The following is a 17,147-nucleotide window of genomic DNA, read 5'->3' on the forward strand; positions in this document are numbered from 1 at the left end:
GGAAGTGTCATGAAATTACTTTCATCCTTCCACAGCTTGAAAACCAATAGTGCCTGTGAATTATTCTTAACAACCAAGTAGTTACTTGACACCAAATTATATTGCCACTTGTGTGGAAAATGGAAATACATAATATATATAAAAAGTTACAGACCTCTCCAGAAAGAGTGGGGAAATGTCACCAACCAGCAGCAAGATCATGCTGTGCATATAAATTTGGGGGGTACAATATGGTTTATAATGCTTCCTGGACACAATTGGATTGAGATGCTCACTTAGTCATTTTTCAATTCAAAATAGAGTGGCTATTGCCATGAAATATAATTACTGTCCAGGGCTGATGATTGTGACTGATATGACTACAGAGACTAGATTATTTATAATACAATTAATTATTTTGAAGTCAACCAGGAAATACAAATTAGGAATCAAAAGATTCCACCTCTTAGAGCCATTTTGACTTCTAGCCAATCTCTTGGCCATTAAGAACATCCATTTCCTCATCTGTAAAATGAGACCATTTTATAAGGCAGAATCTAAGTTTATTTTATTTATAGATAATATGTATGAATGCTTTTTGGAAACTCCTAAGGCCCACTTTATAATTAAATTATTATGGTAATCCCCTTCTGCCATAGGGCCATGTATTGTTTTTGAGGACACTAAAACATATTTTACTCTCTGGCATCAGCACACTCATTTTTAATATTTTCCCTTGCTAAGTGCTCATATTTATTACCTTATTATTTCCTTTTATGAATTCATTTTATCTTTAAAGTTATAAACTTGAAACCTCTCATCTTTAGTAAATTTAATATTTGGACTGGAGAAAGCCATTTTATTCATTCATAGTCAAAACTTAAATTGATAAATTTTAACCATTGAAAATAATGATAATTATTCAATTTTTTTCATTTTTAAATTGGTTTAATAGTCTCCTGACCAGGTGAAATGTCATACATGAAGTTGTTACTGTGTATAGAGACTAGAGATAATTGAATGGGAATGAAAGAGTTAGGAATTTCAGAATTGCTCATCTGGTGTGTTCACAGAGCATAGCTTTCCATATTAATTTAAGGATATAATCTACTAAGCACATTTCTGAGACTAAAACCTGTGATTTGGGAGACATGTGACTAATCCTCTCACATGCAAATAAACACATGTGCAGTGATGGGAAATAGAGTCTCAAAGTATTGGAAACCAGCTTGTGGAGTGACTTGAAGCATTAAACACATTAAACATTTTTATGCCGCCATTCTTGTGCAAACCATCTTGTGATATCCTTGGGAGGAGGGTATTCTACTATATTAACTTTACTATGTTCTAGAAGTTAGGCAGAGAAATTTCACCAATTCTTCTGGAATGATGATAAAGTTCTTGGATTTTTTGAATCCTATGAAGTCATATGGACTATGTGTGGTCATACACATGCACATAATTATTGCAGTCATTCATCAGTTTTAAGTTTTACCTCCCATTGAGGTGTCAAGAAACCTGAACTACTCATATTTTCTGTCAGGCTAGACATAAGGAATGCAATGTAGACCTGAGGAAACAGGAATCTAGCTCAAGACAGAGAAGATGATTTTATTCTTTTGCTCCTATTGGCAGATTCAGGAAAAGCTAAATTCAAATTTAAGGGGTTTACTTTGGGATTCCCTGCGGCTGGAGCAATAGCATACTGGATAGGGCATTTGACTTGCACGCAGCTGACCCGGGTTCGATTCTTCTGTCCCTCTCAGAGAGTCTGGCAAGCTACAGAGAGTATTCCACCAGCATGGCAAAGTCTGACAAGCTACCCATGACATATTTGACATGCCAAAAACAGTAACAAGAAGTCTCATAATGGAGGGATTACTGGTGTTTGCTCGAGCAAATTGATGAACAACAAGAGAACAGTGCTACAGTGCTACTTTGGGATTAAAGTACGAATGGATAAATGGATGTTTTCATCAACTCCAAGTACTTTCAAATAGTGCAAAAGTTTACTCAAAAATACTTAAATTTTTTAAAAAATATCTTTAATTTTGACTAAAGCAATGTGATATACAATTCTGTTAGTGATCTTTCTTTTATTGAATCATCGTGATATATAGTTACAAAGCTTTCATGATTGAGTTTCAGTCATACAATGATCAAATACCCATCCCTCAGACAGTGCACATTTTCCACTACCAATGTCCCCAGTATCCCTATCACCACCTCACCCCACCTCACCTCCTGCCTCTGTGGCAGACACTTTGCATCATTCTAATACCACATCCACCACCAAACTTCCAGCTTCTCTCCACCAGTGTCTCAAAGACCCCTTTCCTCTACCCGCTTCCCTACCCAGATAGACTCAATTCTGTTAACCAACTCTCCAGTTCTGTTGTTTTTGGCCCTTTGTTCTTAGCTATGTTTCTTTATAGCCCACCTATGAGCGATACATTCTGCATCTGCCCCTCTCCATCTCACTGACCTCATTCATTATGATTTCCTCCAGGTTCATCTGCATAGCAGAAAATTGCATGATTTCATCTTTTCTTATAGCTGAGCAATATTCTATTGTGTATATACATATCACAATTTCTTTATCCAGTCATCTGCTTGTGGATACTTGGGCTGTTTTCAGGTTTTGTCTATTGTACATAACGCTGATTTGAATAGAGAAGCACAATTACATTTTCACAATAGTGTGATTATGGGCACCTGGGTTAGATGCCAAGAAACAAGTTTGCTGGGTTTTACAGAAGATCGGTTCTTAGTTTTTTGAGGCGTCCATATTTCTTTCCAGAGATGTTGAATCATCTATATTGCCAATAACAGTGGTCCATGACCAAGCTCCTAACTTATAGTTTAAGCATTAGGCAATTTGGCCAGGCCCATCTCAATGCCAGGGTAATACACAACTCACCGCTTGCCCTGGGTCCGTCCTGTCCCTCATCGGGACTCTGCTTTTGGGGGTGCTAGGAAGTAAGGGCAGCTGAGACTTAGGTCAAGAGAACAGATGCCCAGGAGGAAAATATCATATAGAGTCAAAAGACTCCCAAGTATAGCATTTGCTACAGTCTTCCTGTGCCCATACAAAAGGACATGGCTCTGAATAAACTATGCAAAGGACTCAAGGAGAAGAAAAAAACAATATTTACAAGTCAACAGCACACAAAGAAAGAAGTTACAAATAAACACAGAGGAAAGGGAGCACTGTGATGGGAACAACTTAATAAACCTAAAATACCTGAGGCTATGTTATCCTACATATGAGAATTTCTTTTTTCCCACATTCAGACCACCACTGTTTCTATTTTTTAATATGTCTGTGTGTGCACCAATCTGACTATTGTGAGGTGAGGTAATAACTCATTGCTGTTTTGATTTGCATTTTCTTGATGATAATGATGTAAAACATTTTTCATATACCTATTCACCACCTCTTTGAGGAAATGTAGTCTCTCAATTTTTGATGGGGCCATTTAAATTTTTGTTGCTAAGGTTTATAAGTTTTTTATATGCATATTTATTAACCCATTGTCAGGCAAATCATAGGTTTTTCTTTTTAAGTCTCTGGAACGTCTTTTAATTGTAATTGTCATTTCTTTTTCAGTGCTACTAGCTTCACAATTTGCTAATTCTAACTGACAAGCATAGATGCAAAAGTGCTCAAAAACACTTAGTGAATTGAGTCTGATAATACATTAAAAGGATTATAAGCAATGGTCCAGTATGTTGATTATCAACAGAAGCATATAAAACATTTTAAAAAGGTTCAATAGCCAATTATTATATTAAAATACCTATAAAAATTGGTTTCTGGTGAACTGTCCTCGAAGGATAAATACAGAATGATCTCCCCCATATGTGAAATTTGCAGATACTCAGCAAGGTCTAGTCAAAGATACTCAACAATAAGCCAAAAGCAATAGAACAGGAGAGTTGATCCAAGGATGAGTTTGCCAACGGAGGGGTAGGGGACAGGGTAAAAGAGAGAGGAAGATGGCAGGTACTTTGGTAAAGTGAGGTATTGGAATTATGTACACATGCAACTATTATTGGCAATGTTGCAGTTTAAAGTACTTAAATCAATAAAGATTAAAAAATTAATCAACTTTTCTCAGTATAGTTAATTCTGTTTACCACAGACCCACAACAGAAATCATAATGGTTAAAAACTGAAAGCTTCCCTCTAAGATCAAGCAAAATACAAGATTTTCTACTCTCACCACAACTATTTAATATAGTATTGGAAGTTTTTGCCATAACACCAAGACAAGAAAGATATATTAAAGAGATCCAGATAGGAAAAGAAGTCACACCATCATTGTTTGCAAGATAACATGGCACTATGCTTAGAAAATCCTAATGATTCTACAAAAAAAAAGAACTCTCATAATTAGTAAATTTGTAAAGTGGAAGAAACCCATGACATTTTTGCATACAAATAATAAAGTGGTATAGGTAATTTTTTTTTAAAAAAATCCATTAAAATCCAATTGTGTCTAAAAAAATTGCATGCCTGGGATTAACTTTAACTAAAATGGGTGAGATTTACACAAAGAAAAAAATGTTACTATGTTAGGAAAAATAAACAAGGAAACAGAAGCGCATGCCCTGTTCATTAATCAGAAAGATAAATATTGTTAAATTAAATATCATTCGTAGATCACTTATAGATTAAGTGAAGTTCCTATGAAAATACCCATGATGTATTTTAAAGACATAGACCAATTGATGTAGTCTATGTGAAGTAATATCTCACCAATTGTAAAAACAATCTTAGGGGGAATAAGAGGATGGGAGGGTCTTCTTTCTTCAAATTTAAATTATACCATAAAGCAATAGTAATTAGATAGAGTGGTATTGGAATAAGGAACAGACCTTCAGATCAGTGGAATATAATTGAGAGCCTAGATACATATGCTCAGATATACAAGCAGCTAATCTTCACCAAAGGCACTAGGAATGTGAAATGGTGCAAGGAAAACCTCATCAAGAAATGGCGCAGAGGAAACTGGTAAATCACATGTTTAAAGCAACAAACAAAACTCAGATCCCTATCTCACAGTCAGTTTATAATGGACTAAAGACCTTGATATCAGATCTCAATCCACACATTATAATGAGAAAAATCTAGGCATCATCCTTTATAACATCGAATCTAGAGTGATCTTCAATGGCTCAATGCCATTGGCTAAGCAAACAGAAGCAAAAATAAACAAGAGTGACTACATCAAACTGGTTTCATTTTAAATGACCTGCACATACGTGACTATTTGAGAGCAAAGTGCTTCCTACTGGGTATTGGAATAAGTGAATTTTGACAACACTTTGCTAATCAGAAGAATTTTGAAGACCAAACCACGTGAACTGGTATAGGGTGAACAATGATTAGATAGAGGCTAGACATAAGGAAAAGAAGAAACAGCATTTATGAAGCTTCTTTCTCAGGTAGACACAATCATTTTCTTTATATTTCATGCTAAAGAGATTAAATGAAGAGAAGTTCTGACCTCCCAAATTAAATATTACTTAGCCCTGCATTTCAGAGTTTTCTAGTGAAAAGAAACATTAAAAAATATCTACAAAATTATTTGCATTTTTCAGACAAGTAGACCAATATAAGAGGAAACTGATTTTTCTCATTCTTATCAAGTTGGAGATTTGATGAGAGTGAAATTTTTATAGGCTCTCAAGTTCAACCACTCAAATCAGGTTGAATTTAAGAGTCTATAAGAGACTTTTATGTTATTCAAAATCTAGCTAATGTATAGCATAAGATGTTCGGTAAATGTGGCAAATGCTCTTGTATTTGTGCATGTCTGTCAGGGCGGGGGGATCTTTAAACCACACCTGGTGGTGCTCATGGCTTACTTCTGGCTTTGTGCTCAGGGATCACTCCTATTATGCTCAGGAGAACCATATAGGGTGATTGGGATTGAAGCCAAGTCAGCTGCATGAAGATGAGCACCAGAACCCTACCCACTGTACTTTCTCTCCAGCCCCTCAAATCTTGTGTTTTATAAATCATAACAAAGATATAAATAAATTTCTGGATCACAAAAGAAAGAATTTTGTGTACATTGTATAGCATACATATCACTTGTATCACGTAGTCCCGTTGATCTTTGATTTGCTCGAGCGGGCGCCAGTAATGTCTCCATTTGTCCCCTATCTCGAGCTAGTGCAGCCCAGTGATACCCGCTTGCTCCAGGAACAGGAAGAGCCTCAAATCGTTCACTCAGATATTTGACAAAGAAATCTGACCATCTAGTTGGTGGGCGGCCACAAGGTCTTCTGATGTCCCATTAATCCAGTCGGTAACAGCTCTAGTCCAGCGGTCAGTTTTGAATCGCATTACATGACCGGTCCATCTGTTTTGATGCCTTGGCAAACGAGACAGCATCCCTGATATTTGACCATCAACGGAGGTCAGAACTCCAGATTCCTTCTCTCACTTGAGTGAGACATGATATTCCCAGCATAGCTCTTTGGGATACCCTAATAACATTTTCATCCTGTTTGCATAGGGCCCAGGTCTCTGAGGCATATGTTAGTGCAGGAAGAACGGTGGAATTGAAAAGATGTGCCCGGAGTTGGAGGTTCTTCGTTCTCTTAACCACCTCTTCGATGCTCTTGAATGCATTCCACACTACTCACTTCCTCCTGCGCAGTTCTGGCACCAAGTCGTTCCTCATGTTGATTCTGGACCCAGGTACACATAGCTGCTGCATTCAGAGATGTTCATTCCATTGAGAGCAAATGGAGCTTCAGGGACCAGTTCGTTTTTCATGAACATTGTCTTGTTGACATTGAGCTGAAATCTGACCTTTCCACACTCATGGTCAAAGTCGGGTAGCATTTGTGCCACTTGGCTAATGTTTGGTGTTATGAGAACGATGTCATCAGTGAAGCGGAGGTGGTGTAATTGCCAACTGCTATCTTCACTCCCATTCTTTCCCATTCCAGTCATTGCATGATGTTCTCAAGGGCAGCACTGGAGAGTTTCGATGAAATGGTATAACCCTGCCGCACCCCTCTCTTGACATCAATGATCACTTCCTTGTAGAATGGTGAGATCCTGGTGGTGAATCCATAATACAGCTCGTGAAGGATTTTGATATACTGAGTTTGAACGCCCTGTTTGGCCAGAGCTTCAGTGACCGCCTCAGTCTCAACAGAATCGAAGGCCTTCTTTAAGTCGATGAACGATAGACAGAGCAGCATATTGAACTCTCGGAAAACTTCAATGAGTTTGTGTGGATATGGTCTATCGTGCTGAATCCCCTTCGGAACCCGGCTTGCTCGCATGGTTGTCCTTTGTCTAGTGTTCTGCCTATTCTATTCAGGATGACACGAGTGAACAACTTGTAGACGACAGACAACAGGCAGAATGAGCAATAGTTGCGGATGTCGTAGATGTCTCCCTTCTTGTACAACAGAATGAACAGAATGGTCCTACTGATTTTCCACTGAGACAGAACCTTGCATTCAGACAGGTAGCGAAGAATGCCAAGAGCGAGAAAGCCACAAACAGACGCCTGTCTTCGGAAACTCTCGAGCTCATTCTTCAACGTGGTTTGACACGAGCCTCAGGCAACCACAAGCTAATGTCCGAGCTCAAAAAGCTGTGCAGAGATGCGATAAAGGAAGACCTCAAAGAGAGAAGAGTAGCAGTGTTGGCCAGTGCAGCAGAAGCCGGGAGAAGTATTCGCAACGCTCGCCTGTCCTTTGCCAACTACAAGACCAAGATGACTGCCCTCCAACGTCCCAATGGATCTATCACATCCTCCAGAAAGGCAATGGAGAAAATTATTCACGACTTCTACTCGGATCTCTTTGACAGTCATGTCCACCTGCCCACATACCAAATTCCACAGGATGTATATGTCGTTCCCAACGTTCTCCCTTCTGAAATCCAACACGCCATTTTGCTGGTAAAGACGCGTACAGCACCTGGTCCGGACAAGGTCAGACCCGAACACCTGAAGAATCTGCCGCCAGTACTCATCAATACACTGGCCCGACTCTTCACATGCTAACTGTCTGAATATCATACTTATAGGAAGTGGAATTGTCTATGTGAGCTTTCTCCCTACATGATATATAAGGAAAATGTCTTTGAATTTTTCACTTACTTAAATACTGTCAAGTCTCAGAAAAATATATGAAAGTTGGATAACAGCACAGTGGGAGGGCAATTGCCATGCATGCAGCTGAACTGGGTTTGATCCCTGGCATCCCATATGGTCCCCAAAGCACAATCAAGAACTATCCCTGAGTGTAGAGTCATAAATCAGGCCTTAACATCACTGGGTGTGGTTCCAAAACCAAAAACAGTAAAACACCTATGTATTTTTACATTTTTACCATCTGATTAAGCTGAATTTGTCCAGATTAATAGAAATTTCTGGTGTACTTTTTAGTAGTATAGGAGAATTGAGCAGCAACTTTGAATAGTGTAGGTTGAAGTTACCTTCTAAAACGCAATTATATCTATATACTAGCATCTACAATAGAACAGGCATAATTTTCAGGAGTAAACCAGTGAAACAAAAATTTCTTTGCATGGTGCCAGACATAGACAACAGTCTCAATAAGTGTCATACAACAGTTTGGATATTGCCAGGACCACCAAACTGCATTGCTAGCCCTCTCACTAGAGGTCTCAAATGACACCATCATTTCCTAAAGTGTTTTCCGATTTATTAAAATATGTTTCTCATGATTTCTCTTCATGCAACTGTTTCACTATGGTATCAAGAACTACAGCAATTTTTTTGCAATCTATTAAATATTCAAGTACTATCTATGCTATAGGCATGCTGTCAAAAGAAGATGCATATAGAAATTGGAAGCACATCCTCACAATGTACTTATTTTTATGCAATTTTCTTATCATAATAAATATCCCTGATGACATTCAGCAAAATTAAGGCCAGACAGTCTGGCAGAGGTATATTTGCAAATACCAATCTGGGTGTCAGGAAAGAGACTGCATTGCAGTTTCTATTACTATTCCCCTGGCTGCACATGATTGGACTATCTAATTTGTATTCACTTTTGCAGTATTTGTGCTCAGATACAACCAATACACTCTGAAGAAAAGTGATATAAAGTCTTAAAACATGAGATCCTAAACTGCTCCCTCCTAGAAATCTGGGATTTTTCTAATCCACAAGGAAACCATGATAAAAGATCCTGAGAACATGAAAGAAGGTGAAGCGAAAAGACAAGATATTGCCTAATAATTGCATAAAATCAGTTTTCTCATCAATCCTGTTTTTGTCACACAATGAAAAACAGTAAAACTATTATGTTTGGGAACTGAAAATTCATATTTATTAACTTTCATGACTAATGTAAAAAGTATTTGAAATGTGCTTATGGAAGAACAAAAAAACTAACATATATGGCAATAACTTCCAGCTTTGTTTTTGGCTAACAAGTGGTTAATTGATGATCCTAGGGATGAAAAAATATGGAAAATCAGTGATCTCAGTTACTCAAAAGCTAAATTTTTCATTAATCTGACAAGTCTTACAGCATTAAAGTCAAAAGTCTGTGCTCTTACACCTGTATCTTCTGGGGAAGAGAAGGAAAAACTAAATATCTATGATTCTAATTTTTTTTACTCAATTTGCTTAAGTATTTTAAGAGACATATGTAGGTTTGGAAACTGGACTCACCCATTTCTAAATAGAAATGAAAGAACAAAGTGAAATTCCATAAATTGAGTTTGTAAAAACTTACTCCTCCAAAGAGCAAAGAATAAATGTAAAATAGCACAAAAAAATAAATAATTTGGAATTAACAAAATGTCCCTAAGATTTACTGATAGTAAGTTATTAAAGCATTGTCTTCTCATGAAAGAAAATTGTTTCAAGTTACCAAAAAGTATCAGTGTCAAAATTGAAAAGAGATTTCTCAATGTCATAACTAAGAAATCAAAAAAAAATACATATTAGTGTTTCCTTAGTTGCATGAGTATTATTATTTATACATAGATTCAATAAGTGAGAATAGATCAGGAACTTTCTTCGTTTTAAAGGACTTCTGCGGCCTCCTAAAACTAACTCTGGGTAAAAAACACAATGTGAAAAGAACTGAGTTGGCAGGAAAACCAATGTTAGAAATCCTTTGTACCCAACCACCCTGCAACCTAGCCTTAGGTTCAGGGACATGAACCATTTTCTTTCCCAATAGAGCTCACCCACACTATAGACACTGTCTGGCACATGCTCTACCCTTTTGAGTCACAAAGCCCATTTTCCCTTTCCTGATATATACCTTCCACATATCATGTTTTCATTGTTTGCACAGCACAATCTCCTTAAACATATTTGCTGCACATCAAGAGTATTGAACCAAAGCTGTGGATAAGATTCATAATTATAGCCTCGAGAACTCTTCAGAAAGCATATTATCTAGTCAGCATGATGCAATATGAACAAACAAACAAAGTGTTGTGGTGAACACTCCTCATGAACCCTCATTCTGAAAGAGGCGGCTGAATTTTGTAGCCAATCAATGTCTATTGCTTCATTTATCCTGGAACACACTCTTGAGAAGAGATAGACACAGAGGCGACCCAATGTCCTTTGTGCATTTCTTTTCCTCGATCTAAAGAGCGCTAAACATTTGCTTCTCCTTCAGGTAACCACTAGCTTATTCTTTTTTTTTTTTTCCTGTTCCTCTGTAAGAGTAAGGAAGTGTTCAGGCATATACGGTATAAGATGGGCAGCTTCCATTAGAAATTTCTCTGGGAACTGGGCTTCTTGTAAACGTTGATTAACTTCCACACCCTGTAGATATGTCGCATGCCTACTTTGGAAAGAAACAATGCTTATAAATATTTATTCCTTCAAATTAGAAATCAACATCGACTCATTTGTATATCATAAATGTCATCATATGAAAATGTCTTGAAGTATTAAAAAATGCACACTGAACTCAGAATCATATTAAAGTTTTATATGATAAGTCCATTTGACTTTTAGATTTTGTCACGTGTCTTTGGTGGAGGGGGCACATCTAGGAGGGGGTACATCTGGTGGTGCTCTGGGCTTACCCCTGGCTCTGTGCTCTGGAATCAATGTTGGCAGGCTTGGGGAAACCACATGGGGTACCAGGGATAGAACCTAGTTCAGCCATATGTAAGGCAAGTCACCCAGCGTGTGACTTTTCCACAATTTTCTGCTATTACCAAGAAAATGAAAACTTAGCTCTGGTTTCTCTCCAAACAGCTGTGGCTCATATTTCTACAACAGTGACAAGGGTGAATGTGCAATGAATGATACCCCTGATGGTCATAGTAAACACACAAAGAATCTCAAAGGAGTTTCAATCTGGAGGTTCTGCAGGACACTTCTGAGACACAGAAACTATTAAAATCTATAATAATCAAAACCATATTTTATATCATAGAATGTGAAAATATAATAGAAAGTAACAAAATTTAAATAAAATAATATAAAGATGCTCAATATCTTAAATTCTGATGATCAATCACTGCTACACATTTAACATTAAGAAAGCCTTGCCTTGGCCCTCAGCCTGATCAGAAGTAAATCTTCCCTTTCCCCTTGTAGAAGTTCTTCTCTGAAAACAAATGAAAGGTTCAGTTACCTGGCACTGGCATGTATGTAGACGCCATTTGCAGTATGTTGTAATTTGCTTGAACTTTCACTCCAAGTCAGAAAAATATAGCAAATCATATTAAAAATTGTCTAAGAGAACTCATTTCTTAAATACCAAAAAAATCTCAGAAGAATATCAAGTTGGGAGTAATGCTTCAGTATTAATATGAAAGTGTTTTACACAGGCTATATTTAGAAAAATATGTCCTATTACAGAAAAAAAACATGATTGGAAGCTTGCCACAGTATATGGGGGTCGAAGGGGAGTTAGAATAAAAAAGGGACTAGTATAATAATATTGGTTGGAAATGATCATTCTGTACAATAATTGAGTGCTTAAAGTAGGTAAAGGGATCTACATAACTTTTAAAGTAACTGTATTATAAAGTATAATGCCCGGAAGTGAGGGGAGAGAGAGAGAGAGAGAGAGAGAGAGAGAGAGAGAGAGAGATGGAGGGAGAAAGAGATAGAGAAGTACCTGCCATAGAGGTGTCTGGGGGGAGGATAACTGGGAGAATTGGTGATGGGAAATTGAACACTGGTGAAGGAATAGGTATCAAACATTATATGACTGAAACCCAATCATGAACTACTTTTTAACTATGTATCTCATGATGATTTAACTAAAAAAAAAGTCTAAAAGAATTTTAAAGCTGTGTTTTCTATTAAGGAAGACTTTAGTATAAATTCTCTTTTGTTACTCTTTAATAACAATTATACCTTATACATTCTTTCATCAAATTCAAACCTCTCTGTCTTATGAAAACTTTTTTTTACCAATTCTGAACACATCTGTACACCCATTTTAGTCTAAAGTAGCCTCTCCTTTTCATTGACAGCTATAAATAACATTACAACATTTAGCCTTGGAAAATTTATATTACAGGGCCAGAGAGAGAGTATATCAGGTAGGGTGCCTACATTGCACACAATCACCTGAGTTTAATCTCTGGGGCCCCATATGTCCCTCAAACCTGACATAAATGATTTCTGAACAAACATCCAGGAATAAGCCCTGAGCACCGCTGAGTGTGACTGAAAAACCAAAAATAAACTTAGAAAGAAAGGAAAGAGAAAACTTGTACTTCTGTTCTCCTTCTTGAAAGCTATTTGACAATGCCATTTAGTTTTCTTTCAGTCCTTATGGTCAAATAGTAAAAAGATATACTGGACATTAGGTATAAACATTGAACTATAATTATTATACGATAAAAATATAAAAGGGCAAAGATTTCTTAATCCCTACAGTGGCTATGGTTGGGGATTCATAGAAAGTTACAAAATTCATTGAGAGTTACAAAACTTATAATAAACACCAGGCTGTGTGTATGTATTTGTGTATATCTTATATCTGGAAAGATCTATTTGGAAAAAACAGGAAATCATTATAAGCTTCCATTTCTTATATGTGAAATAATTTTTAAGGCTATATGTAAAGTATTTAGGATAGGACTGGTACATAATAGAGATTCAAAATTGTGGTTTTTTTCTGTTTGTTTGTTTGCGTTTTGGGTCACATTTGGTGATGCACAGAGGTCACTCCTGGCTCATACACTCAGGAATTGGTCCTGGCGGTACTCTGGGGACCATATGGGATGCTGGGAATCAAACCCGTGTTGGCCTCATGCAAAAGGCAAATACCCTATCCACAGTGCTATTGCTCCAACCTTAAAATTGTGGTTATTATATTCCTAATTCGATGTTTGCTTGTATATGTTTCAAATATATAGTGGTATTAGTTAATCACATACTCACCATTTACTTTGAGTCTTAGTCTTCGTAATTCTAAAAATTGGTTATTAAGATCTCTAGAAGGCCCCGGAAGCTTCTGACACCCAGGAAGGGTGTTAAATGAATGACTTGTTCTACTTGCTTATGAATTCAGTTCTAGGAGGTCATGGTGCCTTTCCTAACGGTTTACCTGTTCATCAGAGTCTATGGCACAGAGTAGTGGTTCAGTCCTGAGGTTTCATTGTCCCTTGTAATAGTCATTCAAGGTCAAAAGAGAGAAAGAGAGAGGGAGATAGATAGAGATATGGAATAGATTGCCAATAATTTAATGCTAGTGACTGACATCCAATCCCTTGCCTCTAAACCACAAAACAAGGCATTTATTTTATTGCTATTACAAAGGCTTATATTGATAGCACCGATAATTCACTGATAATCAAAATCCTTGACAGATTTTTGGTGAATGAAAAATGTGGTTATGATAATATTATTGGGCTGGGAGAGATATTTCTTAAGGGGTAGAATACACAGCTTTCATGTGCTGTACATTTGATTCCCAGTACAATATCAGTCCTAAGATTGGTCAGGTGTGGCATTGACAACCATTAAGAACCATGGGAGTACCCCTGCTGACCCCAGAAAAACCACTGCTGGTCTTAAGCAGCACCACATCACCAGTCCAAACCTTCAGACTGCATTAATAGCCGAGTTATCACTGGGAATGGTTCCAATGATGCTCTTGATATAAATAAAATAACATAATTACTTTTTAAATACAGGTGAGAAGACAAATATATTTCAGATATGCCTCTTTAGAAAAGTGAGAGCATGTCTGTCTAGTGAAAGGTTCTGAGTACTCATTGAATTGGCATTGGAAACATTTCACATGTTTCCAATCAACTATCAAATTATGGGGAAATAATACATATCAGAAACCAGGGACGACAAGTCTCTGAATTTTTTTTCAATCAACCTCTTTCTTGCTCTATTGGCCTGTATTTTTATGGTTGATTTATTGCTCCTCTATCACAAAATATTGGTAAATCCAGGGAATATTTATGTTGGTTTTATACCATTCTATGTACTTACCTTATTTCGTCACATAGTGTAATACAGCTTCAATTAAAAATCACAACAAAACTTAAATTTATTATCAGATCTCTGTACACCATCTATCTCTTAAAAATGTCTAGATAAAAATACATCATTTTTCATTACTATTGCCAATGTATTCTAATAAGTTTTAATACTTTCTGCAAGTGCTAAGATTTGAATAGTGTGCTATTCTTGTTTGAATTATTTTGTTAAAACTGGCTGGATAAGCTCTTTCAGTTTCTGGAGACAGGATAATAATTTGCATTAGATAAAAAACAAATGCATGTTTATAGATCATAGATTATGACAGAAGTCCCCATAATAAAATCTTTTGTGTTTTTAAAATTGAGAGAGAAAAACATCAAACAAATGGGAAGACCCAGTATTCCATCCTAATATTAAGAGTGGATTGTAGCAAAAATAGCAACCCCCCTCAAAAGAAAGCATCCTTTTCTACAAGTAGTGTAGCACTATATTATTTTTATTTTTTTAAACTTTCAAGACTGGAAACATTTCTTTGTACATTATTCCATGCCAAGAAGTAAATAACAAGAAAAATTCCTGGTTCCTTTCCACTCTAGAGCAGGTTGCTGAGCTCATGAACTCTGGAGGACAACCTAGGAGAGCATGTTTCCTGACCACCAAGCCCCAGACAAAAAGAAACATCTAATCATGGCCAAGCTGGTACTAGAAGCTGTGGGGAAACAGGCTACCCACCTCCATTCCTTTTGCATTAAACTGCCAACAGCATTAACCCCACCTGTGGCTAATTATAACTTCAACAGTTGCATTCATGCATGAGGTATTTATCCACTAATCTGCGCTTTACAAAATGCAAACTCAATGCGGTATTTTCGTTTTCTAGTGTTCTCTTTGATTTAAAAAATGATTCAGGAAGAAGGTAGACAGGAAAGAGAGAAAAGGAGCCCTATTTCTCTTTTAAAGTCTCTCAGAACATTTCTCTTTGTTCATCGCTGTGTCTGTGCGTGTGCTTGGGTAAAGGCGGCATTCTTATGTCACTAAATGCTGAAAATCAATTCAAGAAAAATCTCTTTGTATCTGCCATATCATTCTTGCCTGTCTCCCTACCTCTAATTCACATATTTAAGAAAGTAAAGGGGAAAAATAGGATTTTCAGAGGCACTGTATTCACTTTCCGTGTCTCCCTATTAACAAGATAGCCTTGGTTACATCAATTACATTTTATGAGAGTCAACTTTCCTATCCTGGAATGGGTATTTTAATGTAATGTTTGAAAGTTATTGGGTTAATTAGACATGATATTTTGGAAGAACTCTGGAAGGCAAGAAACACAATAGATGCTAGCCAAACACACTACTTATTAGCATTACACTCCCTACTCTATCTAGTTTATACCTTAGAGACATTCTTGTTACTTAGGTAGTGACCACAAGACATAGCTTTTTATGTTAATGTCTGGCAAGCTCCCCATGGCGTATTTGATATGCCAAAAACAGTAATGATGATGGGTCTCATTCCCCTGACCCTGAAAGAGCCTCCTATGTGCCACTGTTGGGAAGGATAAGTAAAGAGAGGCTAAAATCTCAGGCTTAGGATGAATGGAGACATTACTGACACCTGCTTGAGTGAACTGATGAACAATGGGATGACAGTGATACAGTGATATAGTGATACCTTTAATACATTTCACTAGGCTCTTTTAACAGCCTGCATGTTTTTAACATAAGAAAACCTGAAAATAGTCTCAGCTAAATTATCAGTTGGTACTAGAATTTTGTACAAGATAAATTCTAATAATTTAGTCCATCTCCCCTTAAGAGATCTCATTTATTCAAATATACATCTATTCATTAATGCCCACACTTCTTACCTGGCTTTTATTGATATTGATTCTTTACTCAAAGAGAGTCTGTATGGAGAGATTGTATAGCAGGTAAGGCATTGGCCTTGCATACAGAGAACTCTTTTTCCATTTCCAGCACTGCACAAGATCCTTTGAATACTGCCAAAAGTGACAGTGAGCACAAAACCTTGAGCAACACCTGAGTGAGCTATGTCAAGTGTGACCTAACCCTCATCGTGGAGATCATTAAAAACAGAAGCTAGTAACTGTAACTAGGGTGGTAAGTGACCAAATCTACAAAATGGAGCTTCAACAAGATGGCCTAAAACGACCATCTTTTTGGGAAGCAGTCGGCACTGACCCACCATCTGGGATTTGATAAACACTCAGATGTCTGGTGACAAGTGAAGCATGCAGAGTTCAGCTCCATCTCTACAACCTAGGTCCTTCGTGCATACACTAATTTTAGTATCCTTCACTGCTCTAAGTTCAGACATCTGAAGTTTGTGTATTTGTGCTGCATCCGCCTCAGCAACCAGTATTTTCCCTATGAATATCACTTTAGCCACTATGCAGAGAACATAGAATTCCAAATAGTAGTACAACGCAAACAATAGTAGAACGCAAACACTTCTAGGCTTCTTTCTCTGAACTCCAAAGCCATTTTGAACAGAAACTGCGAAGTCGTCATACCTTAAATCATAAAAAAGCTCCAAGAGAGGGAACAAAAAATAATACTTTAATACAAACATCTTTTGCAAGAGCTTGCAGCGTGGGTATCTCAGAACAGCAGGAGAAGAAATCCATGAATATAAAGGAGTGCCACTGCAGCCTTCAGAAAATGTAGCTATAAGAGTTAATGAGCTGATGTCTGACTG

The sequence above is a fragment of the Sorex araneus genome, chromosome X, assembly GCF_027595985.1.
Source record: "Sorex araneus isolate mSorAra2 chromosome X, mSorAra2.pri, whole genome shotgun sequence".
In the NCBI taxonomy this organism is placed as follows: domain Eukaryota; kingdom Metazoa; phylum Chordata; class Mammalia; order Eulipotyphla; family Soricidae; genus Sorex; species Sorex araneus.